Below are 11,295 nucleotides of genomic sequence, written 5' to 3'. Positions count from 1 at the left end.
GGTTATAAAACACTTTTGTGGCAGTTTAAAACCCCCACAAATTGATTTTCTAGTTTAACAAAAATTAACTATTTTGTGGGATTTTTAAACTTTCACAGACCTTTTAATTATTTATTTATTTTTAATTTTAAAACATTTATTAATTCCATCTCATTTACACACTACTCAAATAAAAAATTTATTTTTAATATTAAAATTTAAAAACTAAATCTTTTATAGCACAATAATTTCTCAATGACACTAAAAAAATAATAATTCCTCAATTTAAGACAATGTAACTATATATAAAAGTTTTTAATGTCAATAGTTCCAAATATAATTACATATAATATTGTTCTACATAACTATTACTATTTTTCATTAAAAAATAAAATAGAACAACTTCAATGTTTCAATATCATCTAACTACATAATTGCAATAACAGAACCAGTAATGCACATGTCCATGGAGTTCTCCACACACAAATGATTGTCACGCAGTGTAACTGAATAGCATGACCCTGCAGATTATAAAATGTTGATCACCATATATAGCCTTACTAAAGTATTTACAGTAATTTATTTTTCAAAGTAAGAAAGAAAAACAAAGTATGGACAAGCATAGGAAAAACAAACAAAAGGGAAAAAAAATGCACAATGTTGGTTGAATGATGAATGCATACCACACTTCTCGCAGTGGAAATAATTCTCTTGACCACCAACCCTGTTTCCAAATTAGATCATAAAAAGTTAGCTTGTATGTCATAAACTCAGGTGACATAAGAGATGGATCTACTCAAACACAGCTAAGTGAACCGCACCTACAGATTCCGCAATCATCACAATGAAACTGTTATTTCCCTATCTGCAGATTGATTAAAAAAGCATTCAGCATCATTGAGAAAGCAAGAATATTAACAATCCTAAGCTGGAATCATGCATCAAATTCAGTCTAGTCCATCTCCAAGAAATAAGTTGGAAGAAAAATACTTACCGGCTGCTTAGTGTCACAAACTGCACAAACAACCTGAAACACTTCAGAAATTGAAAAATATATATATGAGACTTCTAACATGATAAACTACAAATCTATAATAGACTTCTAACATATTTAAACCAAAATAGGATATAATTATTATCTTACCTCAACAAGTGCTTGTTCAAAAGCAATAGCAAGAAACTGGTGAGAGAAAAATCAGTACCCACTTCAATTATAATTATTATCTGTCAAGAAATTGAAGGATAATATGATCCATTAAATTAAACAATAAAAGAAGACACTAAAACAGGAATAAGAGGATAGGAAATAAGGTAGAAGAAGAAGGGCTTTAATTAACTAAGTAATTGTACTTGTACTAAGCATAAACAGAAGGTAGCTAGTTGATTATATATAGGTAGGTTGTAGATCGATAACTAATACACGTACTTGCTAGGAAACAAGACATGCATAAGGAGCAGTGGTTATTATTATTATTATTATTATTATCTCTTTTTGTTGACACTGATAAAGTAGAGTCTAATCTTCTCTGCTAGTGAATGTCATTTAAAGCAAGCAAACTAAAACTATGGTTTATCCTATCTACTACTATACTACTCACTACACTAGATGTACTGTGAGCATATGGCGAGAAGTAAGAAAGAGGGAATAGCTCTATTCTATTCTGATCCAAATTAAAACTAAAAATAAAGGATCATGTAGCAGAAAGAGTACTTTTTATTTTTTGTACAAGTGAATAGAAGAAGCAAAATCTTGAACCAAAGTAAATGTGCAAAAGTATCATAAAACAGCAAATCCAAGATAAGAAAATTCTTTACATTTTCCTACCAGCATCATAAAAATTGAACATGTATTTATTTAAAATTTTATTTATCATCAATTTAGCAATTTTATTTAATGTTAAGAGCAGCAAGGATAGTTCAATATAAGAGACTTCTACTTTATCTATTTACCATAACTGCCTAAATGATAAAAAGGGACCTAACTTCCTCTGTTCCTATCCTCCATTCTTCACAGACTTCTACTTTATCTATTTAACATAACTGGAATCAGGTTCTTAGTTATGAGACCAATGTGCTAAGCAAGATAATAGTAAATAAATTCATATGGGGTCATAGACTTACTCTCCATTAATAGTACGCTCAAGAGCATCATCCTCTATGGACCATGTGTGTAACTAGTCATTTGCCTTCATACATAACCAAATCAAATGCCTATTAGAATCCATATCACAATCTGATAGACATAATCAATAGAATTAGTCCAGGTGTGTCATTAATTTCTTCTTAGTAACAAAGTATAAATGGAAATTGTATTTGAGTGGCATACTTTGTCTGAGAGCCTGTAACATACTAGTCTACCTTCAAGTTTGGAGCTGCAAAAGTAGCATTATCTTCATGTTGCAAATAAATGATAAAAGAAAAATTGCAAGACATGTTTTAATTCTTATTGTCTCCAAACAAAACCTGAAAATTACTTTTCAGTATTATCAATTTCTTCAATATTATTAATTTACAAATCAAGATCCATGACAAAACGTTCATATAAGAATGTAGCAAATACAAAGATCAATAAATTCTCAAATATTTCTCCACTATATATATTTTATTTATCTATATAAGGCATTTTGCAGGTGGAAGAGGTGCGGAAGCAGGAGCTGAATCATAATCAGAAGCAGAAGCAGCAGCATCCCAGTAGCCTCGTAAGATATCAGTTTCTTCAACAGTGAAACCCAATGAAGTGAGCAATTCATAGACTTCAACAATTACGTGTTAACACATAAATTGCATGGCAACATTCGTGACCAGGTGGGACTCACCATTCAAGAAGAACAGAACAATCTATTGGTACAAGATTTTAACTCTAATAGCATATATTTAAGAAACAGAGACCAGTAAAATATGGAGAAGAAGAAGAATACCAGCGCAGCTCGAAGGAGAAAATAGATCTGAAACAGTGGCACGATTCAGAAGCTTTCAACCGCGGCAACTACAGCGGCAACGATGGCGGAAACTGCGGCGACAACGGCGGCAGAAACTGCAGCGACAACCGTAGCTACAAAGCAAACAAATCTGAAACCAATAATGTTGATAGAGGAGATGGCTCGATTGAAAAGCTTCCTACAATTGTGGCAGAAACGGCCGCAGAACCGGCGATTGCAACGGCGGCGGAACCAGCGGTGGAGGTGGAGAACTTAGGGTTTTGTCTTCGCCAATCGCCATTCTCTTCTCTTCTCCCTGACTCGGTCTCAAAAATTAAGAGGAGGGTTTTTTTGAGCTGAAGTATAAATTTTAATTATGAATAATTGTTAGGGGATTTATAAATTATCATAAATAAAGGGGATTTTGGAGGTTTTTAAAAACCTCTACTAAAAAACTCCCTCAATTAAATATAAATCTTGTAGTGTCTTGAGATCTTATTTTAATACTATGTTAACTCGCTCTCTTCAGTATTAGTGCTAATGATGTTAAAGATTATCTCAAGAAAGACTTATGCCGGCAATGTATGCATTAGAAGCAGATTGAAAATCCAAAATATTGTCAAAAGCTTATAAAAAATGGAAACAGATTGACAATCTTCTTACAACCTAGCTACTTTAATTAATGAAATATTCATTCAAAATAAGAACGGTTGGATACAGTTTTGTCTGGCAAAATTATACTCTCTAATATTGGTAAGTGTATTGAATTGCTATAAATAATATCACAGTAAGTGAATATCGTTCCCATAAAGATTAATGAATTGAAGCAAGCAACGTCTAATAGAATCTCTATTTAGATCATCAAACCTTGGCAAGAAAAATTTAGATCGTGAAGTGGAATAAAGAATACTGAAGAAAAAATTGATTTTGGATTAGTTTTGGGCAAGAGAAGGCTTAAAAACTTTGGAGAAGTAATTAAGAATAGGAATGTTAAAGGTTTCGAAGATGTTAAATTTTTAGAAAAAGCAATACTTGTATTTTCTTTAAGATTCTAGCCTTAACGCCACAGGGACCTCAATTACCCATGACTAACGAGATTTCATGTCACATATCCCAATTAGCCCAAATAACTTGTTGGAACCCGTGATGTACTCTCAAGCTATAGCTCAATACTATTCGGGTCTGGACTCGTAAGGAACTCATGTAGAACAAGGGGTCATACTTTCGTTCCACCCCAGATTCATAAAGATGAAGAGCGACAATATATCATAGAATGAAATCAAACATATATTGAAGTAGAAAAGTAATGATATTAATCCATAGGAATGAGTAGAACTCCTATCCTTAACCTAGGAGGTTTAGCCGCTCATATTTTACAGAAGATAAAATAGAAATAAATTCGGAGAGGCTAAAGATCCTAAACATGGGTGATCTTCGCCTATATATACTAATCTAATAATTAAAAGTTACAAAAATAAAATAAACTAAGCAGAAAGGTGCGAAAATTCACTTCTGGGCCCACTTGGTGAGTGTTTGGGCTGAGCTAGCATTTAGGTTGAAAGAGTGGGCATTGAACGCCCACTAGGGGGTGCCCACACTGCCTTGATGCTCCTTTGGTGACGTTGAACGCCAGTCTTGGGCGTTCAACGCTGGCTTTGGTCCTTCTGAGGCGTTGAACGCCAGAAAGGGGGTAAGTTGGGCGTTCAACGCCCATTTTGGGCAGTCATTTCCAAAGAAAAATATAGACCATTATATATTGTTGGAAAGCCCTGAAAGTTAGCTTTTCAATGCCGTTGAGAGCGCATCAATTGAACCACTGTATTTCAAGAAATGCTTGTTTGAATGCATGGAGGTCAGAATTTGACAGCATCTATACTCCTTTCTTTGCCTCTGAATCAGGGTTTGCCAAAACTTGCCAAATTCACTCAAAAATCTCGTAAAAACATAAGAAAAACACAAAAGCTCAAAGTAGTATCCAAAATGTGAATTTTACAACAAAACCTACTAAAACATAATAAAACTTAATAAAATATGCTAAAGACACTAAGAAAATAGTGCCAAAAAGGGGTATAAAATATCCGCTCATCAAAACACCAAACTTAAACTGTTGCTTGTCCTCAAGCAACCAAAAATAAGTAGGACTAAAAAGAAGAGAAAGATACAACAAGTCTTAGAGTTTTCAATGAAGCTCAGCTCCAAATACTGAATGGGGCTATTAGCTCTTTATTTCTGAATAGTTTTGGCATCTCACTTTTCTTTGAAGCTCAGAAATATTGGCATCCCTTGGAACTAGAATCTGGATGATATTATTGATTCTCTTCTTTTAGCTTTTCTTGATTCTTGAACACAACTTTTTATTTTGGTGCTTTGCACCTTTTTGAGCCTAGCCGTGACTCTAAGCATTTTGCTTTCCCGGATTACCACCGGAAACATAAACGCCACAGGCACTTAACTGGGAAACCCTTTGGATTCGAATTTAGCTTTGCTTAAATTCCCAGACAGTGGTACCCAGAGTTCTTAAGCGTACTGTTTTATTGCTCTGGATCACGACTTTAACTGCTCAATCTCAAGCTCTTTACTTGACACCTTCACACCACAAGCATTTAGTTAGGGATAGAAACTCAATTGAGCATTTTAGGCTAATTTTTAACCCTTCTAACCATTGATGCTCAAAGTCTTGGATTCTTGCTCTTTTAAATTTTCTTTTTGAGCTTTTCTTTTTCTTTTTTATTTTTTTTCTTTTTGCTGCTTTTTCTTACTTCAAGAATCAATATATTTTGATTTTTCAGAGACTCAATAATACTTCTCTAAATTCACTGTTCTTTAGGAGCCAATATGCTCAACTTCAATATCAATTATGCACTATTAATTCATACATTCAGAAAGTAAATGCAAGGCCACCACATCAAAATAATTGGAATAATTCATGATATACTTAAAACTTATGTATCTCACTATTTCTTTTTCAAATAAATTTTTCTTTTAAGTATGGTGAGGGATACAGAGGATATCTTATAACCAAAGCAAAATAAGAAAATAAAACTAGAAAAGAATAAAATGCTAAACATGATGATGAACTTAGAAGGGAAAACAAACAATAAATTAAAGTACAATGAAAACAGGAATAGAACTGATAGAAGGATAATGGGACTCAACAACCTCAGTGATGGCAGCTAGTGCACGAAACTGGCTCTGCAGAATTCGCACAGATAGACCGGCAAGTATACCGGGTCATCCAAGTGATACCTCAGGTGAGTGAGGATCGATCCCACGGAGATTGTTGATTTGAGAAAGCAGTGGATACCTTGCAAATCTTAGTTAGGCAGATAGAGATTATAGCTTGTCACGGAAAAAGCATAAAACAAATTAAATAAATAAAAGTTACTAGATAGATGGGAATTCAATGGTATGAGAGTGGTTGAGGCTTCGGAGATGCTTTGTCTTTCCAGATTAACTTTTCTTACTGTTTTCTTTAATAACCTTCTGATTCCTTCAATGACAGCCATAAGTGATTAACTCATGTCCTCTCATCAAGTTAACCTCCTCTACTGTAGCAATTCACCACATTGAGATGACTCATGTTCTTTCATCAAGCCACCTATAGGTTTCTCACTGTAGCAGACGATGAAGCTCTAAGCAGTCCACTCCCCTTCACGATCCTACTCAAGGTGCCACAGACAAGGCAGATCTTCCGGATCAGAAAGTGCTACTTCTATGACTCTAGCCTTAACGCCAAAGAATCCTCACGCACCATAGTCAACCGGATTATATGTCACATATCCAAAGTTGCTCAGATGCTCTATGGAATCCGTAATGCAATCTCTAGCTTTAGTTCAGTGCTATCTGGGTCAGGAATCGCACAGAACCGATGTAGAATAAGGGTGATTGTCACGGGTCACCCTCAATTCATTAGATGAAGAATGATGTTGCATAAGAGAATAGAATCAGACATATTGCATGAAAACAGCAATATTATTGATCCATGAAACTTAGTAAAGCTCCTAACCTTAACCTTAGGAGGTTAGCGACTCATGCTGTTCGAAAATACAATAGTAAACATGAAAGTGGGCAAGAGTTTTCTAACAAGGGTGAACTCTTGTATATATATATTAATCTGCTAACTAGGAATTACAAAAAAAAGATAAACTTGTCTTGTAGTGTGAAAATCCACTTCTAGGACCCACTTGGTAAGTGTTTGGGCTGAACTTGAGTGTTTCCCTCGAGCTAGTACCCCTTCGGGGCGTTGAACGCCACCCCTGGGCTCCCTTTTGGGTGTTGGACGCAAGCTGCTCCCCTGTGGGTGCTGGACGCCAGGAAAAGGGTTGGTGGCTGGTGTTGAATGCTAGTTTTGGGACTTCATCTCCAAAGAAAAGTATAGACTATTATATATTTCTAGAAATCCTTGGATGTTAACTTTCTATAGCCATTGAGAGCGTGCCATTTGGACTTTTGTAGCTCCAGAAAAGCTCCTTCGAGTGTAAGGAGGTCAGATCCTGACAACATCTGCCGTCCTTTCTCTGCTTCTGAATCAGACTTTTGCTCAAGCTGCTCAATTTCAGCTAGAACATACCTGAAATCACCATAAAACACACAAACTCAAAGTAGAATCCAAAAATTTGAATTTTGCACTAAAACCTATGAAAACATAATAAAACTTAGACAAAACATAATGAAAACTATATGAAAATGATGCCAAAAGCATATAAAATATCCGCTCATCAGCGGCTGCTGCTCCCTCTGGAGAATTCAATGGAGTGTTTGATCTCCTCTATGTCTCACCCTTGTCTCAATTGTTCCTCCATCAATATTCTCTGATCTTCTCTCATCTCATGGAGAATTGTGGCGTGCTCTTTGTGCTCCACTGTCAGCTGATCCACGCTTGAACTAAGCTCCCCTATTGAGATATTCAGTTGATCCCAATAGTCTCGGAGAGGAAAATACATCCCTACCTTGAGGCATCTCAGGGATTTTTGGTGGAGGCGGCTGCACAGGTTCTTGTTGTGGTTCATGTACAGGCTCTCTCATATGTTCCATTCTCTTCTTTGTGATGGGCTTGTCCATCTCTATGAGGGTATCTCTCACTATGCCAATTCCAGCTGAATTGCATAAGCAATATATGAGGTGTGGGAACGCTAATCTCGCTTGGGTGGAGGGTTTGTCAGCCACCTTGTACAATTCTTGAGGTATCACCTCATGTACCTCCACCTTATTCCCAAGTATAATGCAATGAATCATTATTGCTTGGTCTATGGTAACCTTAGATCGGTTACTTGTGGGATGATGGAGTGTTGGATGAACTTCAACTATCCTCTAGCTACAGGCTTGAGGTCAAGACTACCTAGCTAGTTGGTAGGGCTGGCCTTGTGCGTCCCTCCTCCACTGAGCTCCTTCCACACAAATGTCTGTAAGGACTTGATCCAATCTTTGGTCGGAGTTGACTCTTCTTATGTAAAAGTGTGGATCTCCTAGCATCTGTGGTAATTGTAGCGCCACTCTCACACTTTCTGGGCTAAAATTCAAGAGTTGCTTTCGGATCATGGTGTGCCAATTTTTTGTGTTTGGGTTCACACTAGTGTCATGCTTTTTGGTGACCCTAGCATTAGCATAGAATTCTCGCACCATTAGCATTCCGATCTCTAAAACAAGATTGGTCAGAATTTCCCAATCCCTTCTCTAGATTTCTTGTTGGATCTCTGGATACTCCCCTTTTTTGAGCTTGAAGGGGACCTCGAGAATCACTTTTTTATGCCTTAACACATCATAGAACTGATCGTGGTACACCTTGGTGAGGAATCTCCATGATTCCCAAGGTTCGAAAGTGGAAGCGGGAGCTTTTCCCTTCTTTTTCCTTGAGGCTTCGCCGGCCTTTAGTGCCATAGAAGAAGAGTAGAAGTCAAAAAGTAAAGCTTTTGCAATACCAAACTTAAGAATTTTGCTCGTCCTTGAGCAAATAAAAACAAAAGGGAGGGAAGTAGGAGAAGTAAAAAGAAAGGATAGAAGGGAGGGAGGAAGAAGGCTTCGGTCAAGTGGAGAAAATAGGGAAGAAAAGGAGTGTATGAAGGGTAATGTGGGGGAAGGTAAGAGGATTGTGTAGGTGTAAGATTGATGGAGGGAATGAAGGGGTATTTATAGGGCTGGGAGGGTTAGGGTTCGGTTGGTTAGGGGGAAGAATTTGAATTTTGAAGTGGGAGAGGTTGGTGGGATTTATGATAGATTTTGGGGAAGAGTGTGTATTGGGAAGAGGGAAAGTAGGGTGTGGGTTTCAAGGTTTAGAAAAGTAGGAGAGAGAAGTAAGGGTGGGGTAGGTGGAGATTCTGTGGAACCCACTGGCTGAGAAGGCTTTAAAGCTCGAGCTGCCTGCCCATGCCTGGGCGTTCAGCGCTAGGTTTGGGCATTGAATGCCCACAAGGGATCAAAATGGTGGCTCTGGCTGCTCCATAGGGGGCGTTGAATGCCCATAATGCTCCCTTACTGGCGTTCAACGCCAGTGCATGTTCCTTGGTGGGCATTGGACGCCCAGACTGCTCCTTGTCTAGCATTCAATGCCAGTGGTGTTGAACGCCCAGAGTATCCCTTCTCTGGTGTTCAACGCCAGCCTTCCTCTCCTAACTGGGCGTTGAACGCCTAGCTTCCTCCTTTTCTAGCGTTCAACGCCAGCAAGGGACTCTTCCCAGGGTGATCTGTTTTAAGTTTTGAATGTCTCTGTTACTGTTCTAAATGCTGCACATGATCATAAACGTCAAAAAGCAAAGGAAAATGTATAATATGAAATCAAACTAAAACAAATGAAAGGAAATTGAAAGGACTATGCTAATGGTTGGTTTACCTCCCAACAAGCGCTTCTTTACCATCATTAGCTTGACAGATAGCTCCATTACGGTGGTAGGTAGGGGCTTAGATCTTCACCCCTCACAGTGAACTTTCTTCCTGTGCTCTCATGAATGAGCTCCGCATGCTCTAGAGATAGGATCCGGTTCACCGTATGTGGAATGACTGGACTCTTAGTGAAGATAACTCTCATGCCAGGTGAGAGGCCTTTAGTGGGAATTTTCTTATCCCTCTAGCCTTTAGGTACCTTCTTCATAGTACCTTCCTCCCCAGTGTTTGCTGATGTTTGCCCAACACCAAACTTAGAGTTGGTGTCTGGGGGCTCTGTAAAAATCTACATTGAGAGGGAAGGCTGAAACACTATGTATTGCATAATAGTACCTCCTTTGTTAGAGGGAAATTGAGGGTTGGGAGTCTTGAACAAGATGCAGTCCTCATACAACTTCAAAACTAACTCTCCTCTTTCCACATCAAGTATGGCCTTAATAGTGGCTAGGAAAAGCCTTCCAAGGATGATGGAATCATCTCTGTCTACCTCAGTGTCTAGGATTACAAAATCCGCAAGGATGTAAAGGTCTTCAACCTTCACAAGGACATCCTCCACCATATACCATACGCCCATTTCAGGGACTTGTTTGTTATCTCGAAGGAGATCTTGGCAGGCTGCACCTCTTGAATTCCCAGCCTCTTCATTACAGAGAGAGGCATGAGATTGATGCTTGAGCCAAGGTCACATAGTGCCTTATCAAAGGCAATGGTCCATATAGTGCAGGGAATCAGAAAGCTTCTAGGATCCGGCAACTTCTGAGAGAGCTTCTTCTTGACTAAGGCACTGCACTCCTTGGTCAGCACTATAGTCTCATCTCCCTTTGAGGCTTTCAAACACGCCATGGAAGGGGGATCCTTCTCCAATTCCTCTGCATGAGAGGATTTAGCTTTCAACTTCCTAAGGATTTCCAGGAACTGAGCAATTTGCTCCTCCTTAGGCTCATCTTGCTCGTTCGAAGAGGGGTATTCCTCAGGCTTCTCCTTCTGCAAAGGGACGTGCAAGGTGACATTCCCAGTCTCTGTATGAGCTTTGATTTCCTTGAGCTCCTCAATAGCAGGCTCCTCCTTGGGTTCGGTCACAACCTCCATAGTGAGGGCCTTGCACTCTTCCCTCGAATTTACTTCCGTATTACAAGGAAGAGTATTGGAAGGGATTTCTGGGATCATCTTGTTCAGTTGATCAATCTGTATCTCTAAGTTCCGAATGGAGGACCTAGTTTCTGTCATGAAACTGTGCGTGGTTTTGGAGAGATTGGAGACTATAGTGGCCAAGTTAGAGAGACTCTACTTGGGTGTCTCCATCTGCTATTGAGAGGGTTCAAATGGTTTGTTATTGAACCGGTTCTAGTTCATTCCACCCTGGTTGTTATTGAAGCCTTGCTAAGGCTTTTGTTGCTCTCTCCACCCAAAGTTGGGGTAGTTCCTCCATCCCTGAATGAAAGTATTCGAATAGAAATTGTTGTTGGAGTTTCTGGAGGAGTTTTCCATGTAGTTCACCTCCTCTATGGTGGTCCAAGTGTTA

General features: G+C 38.3%; 2 long non-coding RNA genes across 2 annotated transcripts; both read right to left on the bottom strand.

Annotated features, from left to right (window-relative positions):
* Positions 1 to 401: 401 nt before the first annotated feature.
* On the bottom strand, positions 402 to 853 carry LOC107612329 (uncharacterized). Its single transcript, XR_001613700.3, has 3 exons — positions 801 to 853; positions 663 to 703; positions 402 to 500 (listed from the first exon to the last, which is right to left on the bottom strand). It is a non-coding gene; the product is annotated as an uncharacterized LOC107612329 (long non-coding RNA).
* A 251-nt stretch (positions 854 to 1,104) lies between these two features.
* LOC148548224 (uncharacterized) lies at positions 1,105 to 3,187 on the bottom strand. Its single transcript, XR_015896810.1, has 3 exons — positions 2,898 to 3,187; positions 2,101 to 2,165; positions 1,105 to 1,203 (listed from the first exon to the last, which is right to left on the bottom strand). It is a non-coding gene; the product is annotated as an uncharacterized LOC148548224 (long non-coding RNA).
* Positions 3,188 to 11,295: the final 8,108 nt, after the last annotated feature.

This window comes from Arachis ipaensis, chromosome B8, assembly GCF_059453495.1.
Source record: "Arachis ipaensis isolate K30076 ecotype BB chromosome B8, ASM5945349v1, whole genome shotgun sequence".
Taxonomy (NCBI): Eukaryota; Viridiplantae; Streptophyta; class Magnoliopsida; order Fabales; family Fabaceae; genus Arachis; species Arachis ipaensis.
This window is presented reverse-complemented; position numbering and strand designations above follow the sequence as displayed.